This window comes from Battus philenor, unplaced genomic scaffold (genome assembly GCF_028537555.1).
Source record: "Battus philenor isolate CCGP_79_NKW_IND1 unplaced genomic scaffold, ilBatPhil1.0.hap1 SCAF_1, whole genome shotgun sequence".
NCBI classification, from domain to species: Eukaryota; Metazoa; Arthropoda; class Insecta; order Lepidoptera; family Papilionidae; genus Battus; species Battus philenor.
The window spans coordinates 11,294,896-11,314,823 of record NW_027181661.1 but is presented as its reverse complement, the minus strand read 5'-3'; the positions used below and the strand labels follow the sequence as shown (position 1 = coordinate 11,314,823).

Sequence of the window (19,928 nt, the reverse complement as noted above, 5' to 3'; positions counted from 1 at the left end):
AACATAATGTAAAATGATACACATTTATCACTACGAAGTTGCTTCCTTTGTTATGATGTACTTATCCGGGAACCTACCCGGTGATTTTAATGCCAAGCTATGCTCTGGCGGTGCGGTAGCATTAAAATCGTAATAAATAATCGTGTAGTCTTTGACAATGATCACAGTAAAATATCGTTGATTTGTTTGTTAACTATTAATATAGTGTACCGAAACAATTATTAAGAAATTGAAAATATTAAAATACTAATTTCCACATGATCTTTTCGTGAACTTAACGCCACCCTTTACGTTAGCGAAATAGGCATGAGGAAAGTAGTATTTTCAACCCTCTCTGCTGGTGTAGTTTTGTAAAATCAGTTCTTAGCTGAAATCTACTCTTAAAAGTAATATTCCTTAAGTCTTTAAGCTTTATGGTTCCAGAGATAGGGTAATAAGACGGTTTAAACATACAGTACAGTTTACATCGTTTTTCGGAACATACGCTTCAAATTTAAAATTTTGCAAACAGAAGCTTAAAATTAGCTTGTGTACTGCTGCTGGGACTCGCGTTTCTTTTTCGAAGAGGTTGCACAGGCTGTGACACAGGCTGCACCTACCAAGAATCCTTAAAGCAGGACGGTTAAATAAATTAATTAGGTGGTGTAAGCCAGGTTAGCATGGCAATGAGATACTCCAGGAGCTGGTAGTCAGTTTTGACCTACAGTATCATTCAAAATTATTAAAATAGCCTAATAAAGACTATGCCCTGCTTGTGAAGTATCTTTTGCATATGTTATGTTATATCACTTATTTTTAAATAAATGACTGACTCATCATATCATTAGAACCAGAAGGCTTAAAGACAAAATTTAATAGGAATATTCCTATAGCCGAGTACAGGTGAGTCTTAAAAGGATTTTATTAAATTGTACCCGCAAGAGGGGTTGAGGAGACACTCGAAAAAAATTTAAATGTTTAAAAAATTACGAAAAATGGATTTTATGAAATTACATCTACAAAAGGTAGCGTGGACCACGCGAAACCGGAAAGATGAAATTATATGAAAACTGTTGTGTCATTGATAAGTTTAACCGTACTTTAATCAAATTCACTTTTATATAATGATGTTTGTTTTATTAAAATTATTACAAATGAAGGCATTGTGGTAAGTACTCAAAGTTTTTGTTTTAAAAACAATTACATAAAGTACGTATTGACATTTAATGCAATGTTGAAACACGGCCAGGCAGTCGAAGATTTGCATGGCCGCGCCGTCCGGCCGTTACATAACCGACACAGAGGACCGTTGGTTGTTGACGGTACAGTTTGCGAGTTTCAAATTCTTATTTACTAGTTAATATTCATCGTAATTTTTATGTCATTGACTACTCCATATCTATTCTGAATTCTTTTAATGAAAAATCTTCTTGTATTTTTATCAACATTATCGCATTGTAGCGAGACTTGGTTGGATAATTGTTTTAGTGAGAAATTATAATTTTATTTTGCAACGACTTTGGTATTTTACGATAGAATAAAAATCAAAATACTTTATTAAGGGCTTTGGTACTTGACTACAATTACCGATTCGTATTTACTTTCATTTAAATAACACGAGTTTGCGGCCTTGCCTCAAGGCCATGACAAATGAGTATTCATATACGAGTACATATCTGTTATTCACGGTTTTTTCTTCTCAATGCCATTTTGATCCTAACTACAATGATTTATTGTTTTTTTAATCAAATCCTATTGATTATAATTTTGATCTCTTAGTCCTATCTACGAAAGAATGACTTATAAATATGATCTATGCAAATATTGCTTCACAATATTTTTGCGCATTACGTTCTGTAATTAATTATATTATAAATTGTAATTATTTTTTGAAATTTTATTATATTAAATGACTCCTAAATTGTAAATGTTAGAATATTAGAACAGATAATATTAGAATAATAGATAATTTCAGAATAAATATTAGAATAAACTTCATTCTTAGCTTCTGAATCTGTAATTTTTAAGCAAGCTCAAGTCTTTGGCTTCAATTGGCAACTAGAATCCATATTAAGTGAAGTTTACTTTTGCACACATTAACTTACAGTTAAAAATTAATGTTAAGATACAAATGTTTCGGTTAATTGAATATTTCATAAATAAAGTATGAACGAAATGCAATGGTTTATGTTGACAGATTTAATACATCATCTTTTTTTTTCAGTATATTTCTGTGTTTCCTTGGTAAGCTTCTTAATAAGGTTGTGAGCTAGAAAGAAAGAACTTATTTGAAATATACACATAATTGAAAAATTCAAACTTTAAAATCCTAAAAACGTGATAGCAAAAACCGCGCATTCTACATTTATGTGTATATCTATGCTGCATGGGTACGAAATGATTGTAGAAATGAGATATGGTACTGGCTTTATCGCCTTCGTGTTAAATAGCTTCGTATTATAGCCGAGAATTAAATAGAAACTTAGACAATTCCAGAAGGAAAATATTAGTTGTTGGCTAGCGATTGTGACGAATTGTGAAATATTGTTTAACGATTACTTGAATTGCACCTAAAAGAAGTTCAATATTTAAAGAGGCTATCTACCTAGGTAACTTTAAATAGCAAATGTTATCGAGAAATAAAAAAATATGTGTTTCGCTTTAGAGCAACGTAATCAGGAAAATTTCCATACTACCGAAGCGTACCTTCTTATGTCTCAAGAAATTATGGTAATAATAGCGCTTTTAATGTACATACTTTATAAAAGAGAAAACAAATAAAAATTGAAATATTTCTCAGTCAAATAACAATAGAGAGGACTGTGGTGCAATCTAATCAATGTTCGTTGGAGCATAAAATTTAAGTTGTCTTCTGAAGGAATTTTCTTATTTTAGGAATTATACAAGTTACTCGAGTCTCCGGCCAAAACGATAACATAGAAAGCGATGTTGGGAACTATTTAGAATAATTTTTAGGAATAGTCTAATGACCAAATGAAAAGTAACAATATAAATGAAGTTTTGTTAAAAAAAAACTTACAAGACAGGCGAGTTGTTGCGATATGATTTTGAATGTCGCTCTATATTCAAATTTCTCAATAAATGACAGCATTAAAAACTGAATCGAGTAAAATAGAAAAATGAATCTGCCTCGAAAACATTTTTTAATTTATAAAGCCTACAAAATTGTTTAGTCAAATTTAATTATATTTTCGAACGTTTTGTCCTTCGAAAGTAACTGTGTGTATGTGTAACTTGTGCATGCGGTCACCTAAATATGAAGGATAAAGAAACCAGTATTCGTCATTACAAAGTTACTTGTAAAAGTTGATCTCACTAATTAGCAAATTAGCAAATCACATATGAAGAGACTTCACAACCTTGACTGCGAGCTCCGTGATCAGATCGAGACACATCTTAGAAACAACGCCGGTAAAACTTCGACAGACATGATTCGTCACAGACTCCCCCCCCCCCCCCCATTTAAAAGCAACTTAAGAGAATACTGTTGTCATTGTCAAAAGATACGACCTGTGCTGACCATGTCTATTGCAGTCAAAAATATGCTATTGATTCAGATGCATGAAACTTTAATATAGATGCTGGTATGTTTTTTGAAAATAATTAGTAAAACATGGTCTTCAACGGCCATTCATAAAATACATTTCCTCTGTAAAAGGGGCGAGGGGGATCTATGAAATCGTAATGTTTCTTCGTCGCAGAATGTGTAACGTGGCAGTAACGATGTTAGGAGTTTATAAAAATAAAGTTTCAGTTGACCTATGTTGTGAACAGCTCCTTATAAAGTTTTTACAATTTTTTTTGAACATACGAAATACGGTTTATACATTTTAACTAAAACTGCACATACGTAAGTAAACTACAAATTTAACGGCGATAGCAATCGCGAGATTATGACATCTGTGTAACCAACACCGGTTGGTCTATAGATCGGTTTCATAAGCTGTACGAGAAATGTGAGCAGGCCGCTGCGTGGCCCAACCATTGCGCAGTCGCCCGAATTGTCTTTGCCAATCAAACTATACAACCTGTGTCCATTGGAACAAAAGTTATAACCGGGAAGCGACTGTTGCACGTTAATTGAAAACGCAGCTACTGTATTGCGTTGTTACTTTTGAAAATTGATTCCCTACGAGCGCAAAATCCATATTATAATACATTCATTTTTCCATGTCTTATGTTTTCGTGTTAACCTTGACCTTACTAGCAAGAATATTCCAAAACAGACTGTCCAATCCATATATTTCTCCATATATGTTGGCCTGCCACAAACACCATTCTTAGTAGCTAGTCAAAGCAAAAGAAATGTTAAAACCGAAGTTCAAAATATAAACGTCATAGCTGTTTTGAAAAAAAAAAACTAAAAACTCTGTTGCGGAGTCTTTGGCATATAATGTTAGCGTACAATAAAAATGGAGAAGTTTACAGCGACATCGGAGGGATAATTTACCAAACTGATGTAGAAGATTAGCTCGCTATTGTAATATGTGAAAAACACGTAGTCCTTCTATGTTAAAGGAAAACCTAACCAGCGAAGTGTTTGCTGAAATAATCTATGTTTATTATTTTTGGGTTAATTCTTAAGTATTTGTATAAATTTTATTAGTAGTGACTGTGTATGTTATCGTACTGTGAACTTGTATTTGTGCAGAAGAACCACTCCAATTTTGACAATTACTACAAAATGGAATTACCCATTTATTGATCTAAACGCAAAACACCGCACTATGGACGGATATTGTGGTGAAGTACGTGAAAACTTATTATGCGATGTACACCATCAAGGTGGACATTACACCTTCAGGTCGTCGGAAGGTGATTGAAGGTCCTATTGAATATTTACAGGAGAGTACTCGGTTTCATATTTACAAATACTATTAAACTTTTTTAACATTGTATTTAAGACAAAGTATGTTAATTTAAAAGATATGTCTGGTTTTTTTAATTATTCGTTTTTAACCTTGTTAAGAAGCAAGAACATAATAGTTACAAAAGAAGAAAATAATTGTGGAAATATACTTTTTGTTTTATTGCTTTCATACCTGTCAACGAGGACAGGCAAAAAATTAAACATTTTACGCACATCGCGACCTATTTCGACATCATTTTTATTGCAAAAACCTAGGACCTTTTGTGGTTTTTTTATTATGTGTGGAGATCTTTAATCAATTTTTAGAAACCTTAATAGGAATCTCGATGATCATTTGATTGATGATCGTAATGGTTTTAGCTAAATTTTCTAAGGGGAGTTTAATGTAGGTAACTTTAAATTTATTTATCGAATAAGTGCGAACAATCCTATATCGCGAATATTAAAAATAATATCACAATTTATCACAGTCGCAAAATACACGTTAACGTAATATTTTTATCATCATCATGAATGATAAAAAACATCAGCGGTTGGTTGCGGCCGGGAATAATGTATGCACAAAGTATAGTTTGCACACACGTTGCCACTTCTCAATCTTGATACGGTTTCGTAGAGAAATTCTGAGCATAATGACCACACTACTACTATGTCCACTACTATGACCACACAATGGCAGTAATGGAATGAATATATATATATATATATATATATATATATATATATATATATATATATATTTTATATGGCAAATACACGCTTAACTATAACAGTATAAACTGCGATTATTCGCCGCCTCAACTGCTTGGAAGTTGGTTTTACCCTATTTATACATAGCTCATAAAAAAGTAAATGTGGGTATAGAACTAGTTGTAAAACATATCTTTGTTTTTTTGTCCATTGGACACAAAACACATTAGGATTGTTTAATACAAGAGCAGAAGGAAAAAAACGATTGGCAGCGCTCATATTTAAAAAAGAATAAAGTATATGTGTAATATGATCTCTGATTGTGTTTAATGTTAAAAAGAGAGATAAGATGGTATCACTAATTATATACTCAATAATCTCCTGTAATGTTCGCAGAAGTCCTAATCGTCGCTTGGTTTTTGTAAGCGGTTAAACTAGAGATTTTAGGGCGATTAACAAGACGCACAAGAGTTTTTCAGTCGATCATACACAGAAGCGTTGTTAGAATTTCTACCGGTTTTTCTGCTGTCGGTAACGCTTTCCGAAGTGGAAGTAGCCAGGCAATAGCAACTGACCAAGTCGAGGTTCGACTGTCTTGTCGACCTTGTGTGGAAATGCTTAACAAGTATTATCGACAAGTGACAGCCCAAGCCGAGGTTCTGTCGCGGGTATCCTTGGGCCTAGTCTGAATCTGAATCGTCTACCGCAGCGATCTAAGGACTTGGCGGTCTCCCAGTTCGGCGAAACGGTGGTATGTAGCAGCTTAAACCGGGGCTCCCTCAGGAGCCGTCGACCTTCGCTATCTTATAAAAAATCTTAGGCTAGGAGCCCTCAGAGACATACTGCCTCGAACCCGCTGAGACGAATTTAGTAATTACAAACAAATGTTCCACGGACAAAAAAATAACTTTGCTAAATATTTATGTATTCAAACTTCGTAAAGTTATTTATATTTTTCTTAAATAGAACAAATTAAAAAGAACGCTAATAAATTCAAAAAGAATAATAATATTCATGCAATTATTTGACAAAATGACCTTGTTTCAAATAATTAAAGTAATACCAACATTAACAAAATATTGTTACTTCCTTCCTTTCAAATCGCAGCCAGGAAGTTATATGTCGGTTTCCTTTGACTAAAGTAATTGAAGTCTTTCATCTTTAATAATAAATAGTATAAAATAATTTTAACATGCATTTAATCCTATAATTATATTATCAAGTTTAATGAAGTATTTTTTACTATCCGTTAATTGAAATAGCTAATGAATTACTCTATTAACAACTGTCTCCCGCTTGCTTCGGAAATGTAATGACGGTCCCATAAACACCCTTGTGGGTAGAATTTCGTTTAAGCACAATTTTTAACTCACCTCTACTCGTCGAAAGGAATATCCTACCTAATAAGTATCAAATATATATCTGTCTTATTGTTCCAGACATATCGTGATCAATCAGTTTATTCTTATATTTAAGAATAAATCAAATTGTCAATAATTGCGTTTGATTGAAGTTCGCCGATTTCTTATCAATGTTATTGAAACGAATAACAAAAGGCAGCAAGGAATCCAGTTCCGTTAACCTTATAATTAAAGATTCATTTTTTAATAATTATTTTAAAGATACACGAGCACTATTTTATCTGTTTCTTTTATGAAAGAGTTACTTTAATTTTATTATCACTGTATTATATAGATATTAACAATAATTTTGTAAGAGAATTATCTAAATCAAAGTCGGTATTGCATGAAAGCGTCGTTTGTCACATAATGTAATTATATGTGCACATTTGTGTGATGAAATATACGTGTAAAGTAAAGTATTTTAATATTTGTCATTACTAACACAACACTCGCACGGCGGTAGGGAAATCAGCGACGAGGATCAAGTTCCGAATGACAATCGATTCAAAGCAACGAAAGTGTTGCAGATTGATACCTCCGTTGATCGATTCGGCCACTTTCACTAACGGCCGACCGCCATGGTGATGTCGTCGTTCGTCGCCGCAGCTAAACATCGGCATTTGCGACGTGTTAAAAAAACCCAATCTAGCTATATAAACACTGTTTCGTAACATCATACTACATATAATAAATATATACGAAAGGTAAATAAATTATTTTTTTCATACATTCGTCAAAGTACTGGAGTAATAAATAAGGAAAAATCGCGAGGAAAACAGTAAAAACATCAGTTTTATTTTTCCATGCATATCACACAAAACACTAGTCCCTAGATGTCAAACGTTTGAGGTCAGTTTTGTATTCGTCCTGTAGTTTACCATTAAGTTATTATGTAATATTTTCATTAAAGTATATTAATATCTTTTTCAATAAAATTCTCGTGAATCTGCTTTTATTCTATAAAAGAATATACTGTAAAATTTATCAGGTTTCTATTAAAGTATTAAGTACATATGTTCAAATATCAATTTAATTTTAATTTTTACTTTAGTGTCGTATCTATCTCTTAATCGTTATAGAAATACGAAAATGCTAATGACTTTAAAAGTCAGCTCTAATAAACATGCGTAAGCCAATCTAAAGAAACATAAAATTAAAATTCATAATGTGTATATTAATATCAAACGATGCTAATTTACTATTTTCCCTCGTGATTAAAAATCGATTGCAAAATCGAAACTGCATTTATAATCCGTTATAAACATTTTCCTGATCTATCTGGACTAAAAACAAGAAGTTGAATATACAATAAAAATTGCCTATACAATAAAAAGTGTGATTTAGTAACTAAAACGTAGTTACATTACAATCACTCCCGCCATGCCGTGTGTGATATAATAGTATGAGATAATGAAAACAGTAAAACGTTAGACGCACACAGGCATAGGCATGCACGCACACACAATGAAGTTCCGATTATTTCCGGTAGAGCAGCACTATATGGTAAACTTACCGCACACCTTGGGAAGCTTCAATTACAATCCCGGTCAGGACAACCTCTGCCGTCTCCTTTCTCATTATTTTAATGATATATATAATAATAATAATAATACAATGATACATTTATGAAAATATAAAAATATTTTATTATTAAGTTTATCAATAACAGGTTGGACAATCCAATTTTAACAACGTATATTTTCATCATTTTTAAACGGTTAAAGACATAATTATTTTGGCTACTGTTCCAAAACGATTTACTTGGATATATTATGTTTGGAATTTTAATTAAAAAAAAATAGACGTAATATAATTGTCATTTTAATCTTTGGTGATTTGCTATAACAGGAATTATTTGTAAAAGTCATTATCTTCAATAAGTCAGAAAAATTAAAACTAATTCGGACCGCTGAGGTCTAAAATCGACCTCGTGTAATTAACACAAGATCTTTTATTAAAGTTTTAAAAATGTCTTGAAGTTATTTATGTTACGTGTACCGACTTGTTATAAGAATGACTAATATTTTAGTAGGAAGTATGATTGTTGTACTTTTAAAAGCAGTCTTTCAACAGAATGTGGTCAAGTTAATTAATTTAACCAACTGCGAAGTTTTTAAATTGTTAAGTATTTTTATCAATAGTCAAAAAACTGGGATATGATTTTTGGAGTATTTTGGCTATCATCTGAGGTACCAATTCATTTTAGAAGAGACTTAGAATCATATCATGCAAGATTTTTCTTTAAAAAATAGTAAACAGAAGTTTTCGTACGGTTAGCATTTACAACAGATGACATGTTATTAGAAATTATTTATTACTACAATAATTATTATAGCCATTTTAGAATATTAATATTATACTATACTATGATTTCTTACCACGTAAAAAAGATTTTACTACATATATTAACCCGGTTTTGCTTTATACATAAACAAATTTATGCCAAGGATATTTTTAATTTTTCTATACATTTCTTTGACTTTTACATATTAATTGAAAAAACATTGTACAATAGTATGCTGACGATATTTTATAACACTTTATTCGAATTCTTTTTAACAACATAAAAAATTTCACGTTATATGCATATACAACTACCACGCTCTAACGATAAAACAAATCTATCTTTTCATGATAATTGTCATAGTTGCTGTTCAACGAATGCCTCTTCCAAAACCCTAGCACCACCACTACTATTACCACTTCTTCTGTCAATCTGTGTAATATCCGAACTTCCCTAGCATGACCAAAAGGCTCACCTCCCATATTCAGTAAAGGTTTGTCATACTTCCTCTCTTTGGTTAGCACTATCACATTATTTTTGTGAGGGGCGAACCTATGCTTGTTTCTGAAACCGCAGTCATGAACATGGGCGAGAACCATTGGCTCTACTCGCGACGTGGCTTTAGCTATTACTCAGTCATACTCGATCATGATTCAGACAACGCTTAAATATAAAATGATCGGGGGTTGGCATCCCCTGTAAAATATGAGCGAAACTAATCCAAGACGAGGCCAAGTGGTCTTTGAACGATTGCAAACAGTATTTGTGATGACCGGCAGAGTTAAAATAATTATTCGATTTCCCTTTTAACAACTGGAGCTTGTTGTATTAAAGAATTGAGATATAACACCTGATATGGACAGATGGGTATATCGCAACAAGTAAGTTAACGTAGCGCTCTTACAGTTGAGTCGTAAAATGCACCTACGCGTCTTCATCTGCTTGTAAAAAACATACACCTTAGAATGATATTATTTATAATATACTATAGCAATGATCTACCCACGCTTCTATGGGCGTAGGTAGTCCCGGTCTAAATGGACAGACGATATAGTCAAGGTCGCGGGAAGTCGGCAGATGTGGACAGCGTTAGATCGGTCATTGTGGCGACCTCCGGCGAGGCCTGTGCCTTGCTGTGGGCCTCTACCTGCTGCCATGATAATGATGAGTGAAAACACATTTGTAGTGTTGGAACACGCTAAATTTGAGTTAGGCTACACCAATTCGGCTAAGGATTAGGTACAGACAAAATGGGAAAATTACAAGATAAGTAGCAAAACAACATAACAACCCATTTAATCACAGACAAAACATGGAGTAAATTAAAACACGTCTCTCTAGTTGTCAGACATATGATATCATAAAAAATGTCGTGTACAGATTATTACAAGTATTTAGTAATATTAATAACAGTATACTAAATTGATATGTTATTTTTCTAGATATTCATTGTTTATTATTAACACAATAACTAATAGACAAACCACTCTGAAACACGTTTTAATAATAAATTTCCTCTTTTTGACTGCGACGGACTAATAATATTTTAGAATACGCAATCTATCAAAGTAATTTATTTTATTAGTTTATATTCGTAAACAAGAATGACAAATAAATTTATGCATTGTACAGGCCGCATTGACATTACCTTGTACAAATAAAATAATTTGTAAGCGATGGTAAGAATTAACTTGTGTTATAGGCAACGAGCCCTGGGGAGGGACATACTGAGTATTTCTTTAAAAGATCGCATCAGCAATCTCATAAAGAATCAGCAAAAGAGATTCATAGACGGAGGAAAGTAACAGACTTAAAGTTGCAGTGGTCAGAGAACAAGGTACCATAAGATGAGCGTGCCGTAAGGTTCTGGAGTGGATACCACGGACTGACAAGCATAACGTAAGAGGTCCACGGACAAGGTTGACAGACGAACCTGATAAGGATTTTGGAATAGGTTGGATGTGGTTCGCTTTCATCCGCTCCTATTGTAAATCTACGGATGAGGCCTATATCCAGTCTCTCTAGTATTCTGTAAATTATACTATAAGCAAAAATAACAGTATACATAAATGTATAAAAACATTTGCGACATACATAAGAAGCCGAAATTAAGGTTATATAGATAATAACCTTCATTGGCATGAGTTGGTAGATATTACGCAGGACCTTTTCGTAAGTGGGTCAAAAATGCAACATTCAAAACTGCACTTGTATCATTTTATATTTTATAAAAAAATCTGAAAGTGCGATATAACGTCTATATTGTTTTACAATACGTTCTATGGTTCTGTTGAAACGAATATTTTAACGAAAAATGTCCTGACGGATTTTATTTTTGATAAGGATTATCTCAGTTTTTTTAATAAATTTAATTAATATATGATAAATTGTTAACTTTTTGAAACATAAGCAATGTGACATTTGTGGGATGATGATTGTTTTTACCGAACACATTCGATGTTAGAAGTAAACATTTCATACTTCCTTTTAAGAAAAATACTTATAATTCTGAAGATTAAATGGTACTTTAATATGATGAATTTTTTAAACAATGTTTCTTTAAACTAGACATAAGATACATATATAGTCTATTTACTTGCATGCATATAGGAAGTTCTCACAGCGTTGCGGTAAGAAGCCGCGCATTCAAGCATGGCGGAACGGTATCAAATGCGGTTTCAAGAACTCTGTTCGAAAAATAAAAAACAGGTACAGTCCCCAGCAAAAGAAAATAATAAACCTTAATGATTACTTACACATGAATTATTGTATACGATTTGTTTGTCATCGTTTATGCTGGATATATTTGATAATCCTCAGGCAATTATTTTACTACAATTTCTAACTAAATTTTAGCAATTTAAATCCCGTTTACTCTTAGTTATAATTTAAATAGTTTTATTTAAAATTCTACATCGTCATAATCATTTCAGCCGATGGGCGTCCACTGCTTAATGTAGAAGACCTGACCTGTCCTATACTTCCAACAGGAATTCTAACTAATTATTGGTATGTTTTGTATGTGAAGGTATTTTTATTAACTTCGTTTATTAATATTTGCAGTTGTCGCGAAAGTTACTGTCATTGGATATCTAAGCGGTTCCGCTTGTTGTGTTCACAGTTTCTTTGCTGATTTCTAAGTTCATTCGATCACATATTTCTTACGAATTTGATCTAGATAATAATAATTAGGCCGGTGTTATAATTTGCTGAAACCGGTAAACGGCATACACTTTCGCATGGATACATTTTTCTAAGAGTATATATTTTTTATTAACTCTAGTGTTACGTATTGTTTTTACAAATCGTAACACCAAAACTTTGTGTAATGCGTAGCATAATTACATGTTCCAAGGTTTTTGAAGACGCGCAACAATTCACAAGATTTAGAATTTCTAATTCTTCCGGGTACTACCGCTTCGTATTGAGAAAATCAGTTAATATTAAGACAAGTTCTTCTTCTGTTGGAACTTACAAAAAAAAATACAGAAATTATCCAGTCATTAAACAGCATGAATTGGCTTTGAAATAAAATTAACGATAAACGATTTATAAAATATATGCCGTGGTAGCCCAGCAGCAGAAGACTGATACTTGCGATCGTAGGTCACGGGTTCCATTTCCGATATTTCATCCTTTGTAACTCAAACGTTGAACATTAATTACATACGATTGCCCCGCTGACTAAAAAGTTTCTAGAGGATAGGCAGCAGCGTCCTCTTCGTACAATAATACTACACTGCGATCGCCAACCCGCCTGACTAGCGAGGCGATTATGGTATATTCACCCATAGATAACTTTAGGGAGGTCTATACCTTGCAGTGGGCGTCTATTGTATGAAGAGAAAAAGAAAATGCATGTTGTTACAAACGTTTGCGGCTATTGTTTTATTTAAAATACGTATGTACGCAAGTACTATGTTTACGGCAAAAGTATATTTCTATGTTTTATAATTATTTAAAATTCTTTTTATGTAAATATCAAAATACAAAGGCATATATTTAATGTTTTAGCCATACCGTCAAGCATAGCAAGTGAAACAATAAAACGCGAACCGCTTATGAAAACCTTGAAAAATGTGTCTGCACTATGATGTCATGAGTATAATTTAGACATTAACAGAATTATAACATAGCTATCACATCATAGGTTTTATTATTTGACAACGTACCCAAGTCGCTTATTATTCAAATAATTGGTGGTGAATGTTTTTTTTTAATACTTCATACTAATTATTAAAGTATTAAATAACAAGTGACTTGAAAGAAATAACATACACCAATTTTCAATCAGTATAAACTAAGAATGCTTACATAGGTAGGTCGCTGTATTTGATTTTAGAACCAAAATATTATTTGTACTCGAAATTGTTTTATTTGCTTTGATTAATACGCGATGTATTCAAAACATACCGTAATTAGTAGTAACGAAGAGATGCAGTGGTACGATGTTAAATATAACAGCGTCGCGGTGGCAGCTAAAAGAGACAAATAAATACTTATGTTTATTTAAAGGTCACCATCATTATTTTATCCGTAACACGTAGACAGATGAACATAGAACATCTTTTTTAGAATCACAAGAGGTCCGGTAGGAAGCGGCCTTAATCCAGCGTCTTCGGATAACGTTAACATTGCCTGTCCTAACCCGTGCCCAGTCAGTGGCCATCAATTCTGCGTGGGATTTAGCATGTCCTCTGTCACTCAGATTTCCCAATCCGCTTTGCCATGCGGCTTGCCTTCGTTCGTTTACACGGATGTCCTAATTCTTGATTCAGATATATTCCGAGCGGAGCCCTCTGTATCTTTACGAGCTAAAGCGAATGTGAACTAGCCAATGAGGCCCGAATTAAGAGATTTATCATAGAAATTAATAACATATTATCGATCCACACAGCCCCAGTAGAACGATCTGTCGGTATCTTTATTTCCCGAGAATTATAACTCCGTTCTTTTTGAGGTCACAGTGTATATACTACCTACAGAGTCTGCGTACATCATCTTCGACCACAACATTGCTTTCCATCAAATGCAGACGAATAAGCAATAAAAAAACTTGAAAACAAATAAATGGGAAATTAACATACATTATCATCCATGTAGTGCACAGAATTTTAAATAAATATGAATCGTGAAACACTTGTCTGTAACAAAATAAATAGCCAGCTATAAATAAACTCTTTAGAATAAGAATAGGAAATATTTTACTCCCGCAATCGCGCCAATTTTAGTTTGAATAAATACAGTGGGTGATGTAGTTCACTAAATTAGATTTTCTGGGGGACATAGTTAATAAAGAACAAATAAAAATCTCGGCAAATACGAAAGTTGTATGTTAAAAGATTAATTGTGAATGGCTTATGTAAAATTTAATTAATGGTATTAAAACCAATCAAAACAGTCAAGTAATGACGATTGTCGTGTTAATACTAAAATAGATGACGAACTGTCCCCGCGAGCGGCCGATCCCCCCCGTCCCGTCTCACCTTGCGACATGGTACAGCGGTTTCGGTAGCACACTAAATTCATATTTGAGTTCTTTATGTTAATTAGCTTTAGTTAGTTAGCTTTGATGTTGAAAAAGTTCTTCGTCGTATTTTGGATGAACGATTGATATTATTAATATACAGCCTAGTAAAGTTCCATCGATACTTATCGAGGTAGTTAATCCAAATATATTAAATATTATCGCTTAAGAAAGGCTAGGGTTAAATATGGAACTACTACAAAAACTAGTTCTATTCGCTAATTGTTTTCATATTAAATACAAATATGAGAGGTTTGAGATATAAAATATCTCTGGCACAGAGCGTGCGGAACAGAAGGCCGTTGGGGCCTTCAGGTTCCAGAGTAGAGAATACGAACCGGCAAGCGCAGCGTAGTATATCCACCTACAAGGTGTACAGATGACCTTGTTAAGGTCGCCGGATAATGCTGGATGTTCGACCGTTTGTTTTAGGTATAGGTTTCCTATGGTGGAAGTCTATGTCCAATAGTGGACATCCCACGCCCAAAATTGGACGATGTGACAGTACGATCTACGAAAAAAAACCATTACTTGTTATGTTATGGAATTAAATATTTATAATTTGTTTTTTAATTACATTGTTTCCCAAAAAGAAAATATACTCCTTCTCAATTCTTTCGTTCTTCTCGATGTTTGTCATTCTTCCTGTAATATCCTTCACAATATCTTTCATTCCTTTCTATTCTTTCTTTTATCACTTCCTTCGCCTTCGCTCCAGAATCCTACAGTTTTACGTTAATTATTTTTATCGTTTGTTCATTCATTTATTTATTCTTAATCCCCATTTATTTTCATACTATCACGTTTTATTTATTTTTAATATTATCAGCAATTTTCTCAGTCTTGTTTATTATTTAGATAATTCTTGTTCTGTTTTTTATTGATTTTTATTGTTTTTCCCATTACCTTTTTGCAGAATTCCAAAAAGGTCTGCCGATACTACTTTTTATTCACTAGTGAGGACATATTCTACTCCTCCATTCTCTCTGTGCGATAAGGTGCACTACAGTCTGGTCCACACCCGGATCACAGATGCACAAGGGTCTCTCCCTGAGTTTGGACCTATACAGGTACTCAGAACGTCCTTGGTCAACAGGACCGTCGTCTCGTTCCCTCCGTCCCCGCGTGCGCTTTTATCCAATATAACCTGTCATTCTTCCCTTTTTCTGTTCCTTTCATAATATTTTTCCACTCTTAACGACAAGGGATGGAGGGTATTCGGCCGTGCGGCAGCCTGGGGGGTTGTACCCCGAGTCGCTGAGAATCGTGCATGATTGCACAGACTCTCGTGCCACTATCTCTTTCGCTAATGATATAAGGCGCAGTGTACCACTGGATCCTACGAATCAATATCTACACCAAGACCTTCCCCAAAATGGGCAAGAGTTCGTTGGGCTGTAGGACTTCAGGTGCGTGTAGTCCTGCTTGCCCGGCTTCATCAACGCCATATCCACTGTTTCTTCCCACCTCGTGGAGAACAGAGGGCGTGAGAAACAGAATGGGATCCACGGAGACAAACGCGCGGCAAATGTGTGCAGTTTGGCCGCTAGCTGCCTGGTGTTGAAGATCGTTACCGTTCATCGGAGGTCCTGCATTGCGAACGGAAAGTCGAGTTTCATTATTGCTCCCTGCATTGACTTCATCGAATTCCACTCTAAGAGTACAATGGTCCGTGTTGAACTGTCCAGAGTTGTCCTTCAGGAAGAAAGCCTCCGTCAGCAACATGGCAGATCCCGCTGCGACTTTACGTAAATCTAATTCCGTACAGGCCAGCCTCGCGTAACGTATCCGCCTTTTTTCCTCTAGACATCAGTCTTGGCCCACCAGAGTTCTGTTCCCTTCCGCTTCGATACCTTCGGTAGGACAAACTCGTAAGCGTATTATTAACGATATTACTGTAATAATAAATATTTACAAGTTTATGCAAAGGCTACGCCTAGCCGAATTTGTTTATGTAATTGCAGAGACACTAAGGCGCAACATAAAATATATAAAAAAAATTTTGAAGAAAAAATAATCAACCTTATTGTGTATTAATCTATGGAGCATCATGGCTAGGAGCAGTAAACGTCTCGACTTCAATGGTAAGAACTTGCATGTTGCCAATGATTTCTCATACGGAATACTATGAATTACATAAAGACAGTTATATTGTAGTTTGTAGTTTCCAAAGTAGTTCAGGTGGACCCTCGTGGTCCATGGGAGACTCAACGGTGTAGAGCCCGTAGATGTGACAATAAAATGGGGGTTCTCAACTTGTTAGCGACACAAAAATGTATTTGCTTTCTATAGTAAAGAACTATTTTAGTTAGGTTAACAGAAAGAGTTGAGTGGACTTAACCTGTCAATGTAGCCATATAATATTATAAGAAACACCACTAACAGCCCAATATATTAATTAATTAAAAATTATTAATTCGTTGTTGAAACTTGCCCGTAACGCAAATTTCCATAGTTAGGTCTAATTTTCACATAAGTTTTGTCAGCTCGATAGAAATGTAGCAGCCGGAACCAGCAAAATTTAAAAATGGTCTATAAGAAAAAAGTATGCGAATCTCAGCTTTTTAGTGTAATGCATAATTTTATCATAATAATAAAAAAGATTTTTGACAATAATTTCATGCTGTAACAAACTACACGTTTTTTTAAAAAAAAATTAATGATGTTATCATGCAATAACCCCAAATATGGATTAAAATCAATATTACACATAAACTTATAAAAACGTTCTCACGGTCTGTTAACTGTTCCATTTTCGATTTTATATTTCGAAAATAAATAAATTGGATTTATCAATTTAAATTTCTTGTCAACAAATTAAAGTGCCATTACGCAAGGCCATTTCGACTACCTTGTTCACTTAAGCGAGTAGATCAACAATTTGAATTTATGAATCATAAGTCGAATGTCGATAAATTAAATTTCCATTAATGTAATTTTTAAAAAGACCACACAAAAAAAGGGGAAGTTAAAATCGTATTTTAATTATCGATAGTATTAGTCACCCTTTTACTCGATACGCTTGTATTATACTTCAAGTTTATTGTACAAGGTAATTAAAAAAAAGGTAAATAAAATATTTACGACTTAGGTACACAAGTTGCTTTCAATTGGTCCTATTGGAAATCTACGCGCAACACTTTAATAGCTGATCGAAAAGTCACGACCTTTACACCTATGATAAAGATAAAAAAGTAAAAAAAAACTTATGTTTGACATTATCAACTTAGCTATAACTATAATAGCATGACTAACTTGTTATATGGAAGGAATACTACATTTTAAGAGCTAACTAAAACTAAAAGATCGGACCACTCTGTTGTATTTTATTTTTGTACGTCGCTCAAGGGCGTCTGCTCGACACATGTTTGGTATAATTCAATCGCCTGGCCCAGTAATCGTTTCGTAAGTAAAAACCGACCGCCTTGTAGACCTTCGAGCTGGAGCAATCGGACGATTTTAAATAAAATTATGCTTCAATATGTATGCACTTCAGTAAAATGTTTTACTCGGAGCTTGAGATCGTGAACTTATTTTGTCGGATTTCGTAAACTCCGGCTGACCGCTACTCGACGAAAGGAGTATTCCTACTAAATCTCAAGTCTGGAAGACTTGTGGTTCCAGTGATATGGTAATGAGACAGTGCATAGTTGAAAATATTTTTTATATATATTGGTTGTCCCTCACGCTTTGCGTGGCTTTCACTCTTATGGGTCCATTTTAATGAAATCCACCTCTCCTTAGTAAAATTTAAAACGCTAAATATATACTTTGAATACAATATTTTTTTAAATCAAATGAGTGGAATTTCGTAGAAGCCGCTTAGCCGAAACCCTCTTGGCAAATGGAATAATCCTACCAAATTTCGAGTCTCCGCGCCTTATGGTTTTAGATATCGTTATAAATCAGTACATAGGTGGAAATCTCCTATACCTCGATAGATAGTTGCACTAATAATTTCACTATATTATCAATCCTTTTGAATCTGTTCAAAATTACTTTTTTATTTATTTATTACTGTGACGTGCCGTTCTTATAAGTTTTGTCGAATATAAAAAAAATTCTGTACATAAAAGCTATTAAAAGCATTTACCTCTTTTTGATAAAGAGATATGGCAGAAAAGCAAATAACTGATCACTCGATAATAAAATAATTTAATGAAAACATTCCGTTCGAATGTATCATAAACGAGGGAAATATTTACTGACATCGGTTTGCTTTAACGCATAAAACTGGTTATTGCAATATTGAGTCTTAAAGTTAAACGATCAAGCTAATTATAATAATAATGATGATTAATCATTTTATTTCGGACAACAAACCATAAAATTATAACACATAAAATGATTGCAAGCTATTATAGTATAAATAATGAACATTTGCAATGAAGCTTGGTCTGCACTTATTTTATATATACATCGTGATAAGCGGTACTTTAATGGGAATGCTAAATACATATATACACAGTACAGTCGGTCTCCGAATCTAGAGGATCTCTAATGCTGTCTTTCTCTTATTCGCCACTTCACATGTAACTTGGTGAAATTGTATATACTAATGGGCTTTCAGCAAGAACTAAAATTTTTGTGTTAAATGTTATTAAGTATTTTAATACACATCTCTATTTTCATTTTTGGTATAATGTCTTCTAAACAACTTCTAACCGTGCTTTACAGAAAGACAGGGAACATAGATAAATATTTTATGTTTGGTCGTTATTGACAAAATTGATAAAGAAAATTTCATAAAAAATATAACTCTTGAATTGTTTATCAGCGATGACACACTTGTTATGTTTTACTGGTAAGGATAATCATTAAATTTAAAACATTCATGACAAACATACCGGGCGCCTCTAAAGACAATGCACAACAGAAAAAACTTTTTTTAATCCCTTTAAATTGTTCATTGTGAATCAAAAATCTGATACAATCGTTAATAATTCAACCACTTAATTTTTTAAATCGTTTAATTAAATTACGTTGATCATACTACTAATTATTACTCAAACACTTCGTTAAAGTCATGTGCAACAGAAACCGATAAGCGGAGATTGTTGAAAGATCGTTGTGCAATAGATTGGTGTCGCCAAATAAACTTGATGGCCACTAAATTAAGCAAGATCGAAGTTAATTACAAAATCGTTACATAAG

General features: G+C 33.5%; 1 protein-coding gene across 2 annotated transcripts in view; it reads right to left on the bottom strand.

Moving 5' to 3' along the window:
* Positions 1–19,928, bottom strand: part of Nost (Nostrin) — a 51,248-nt gene that overhangs the window by 16,709 nt on the left and 14,611 nt on the right. The window lies entirely within an intron of this gene.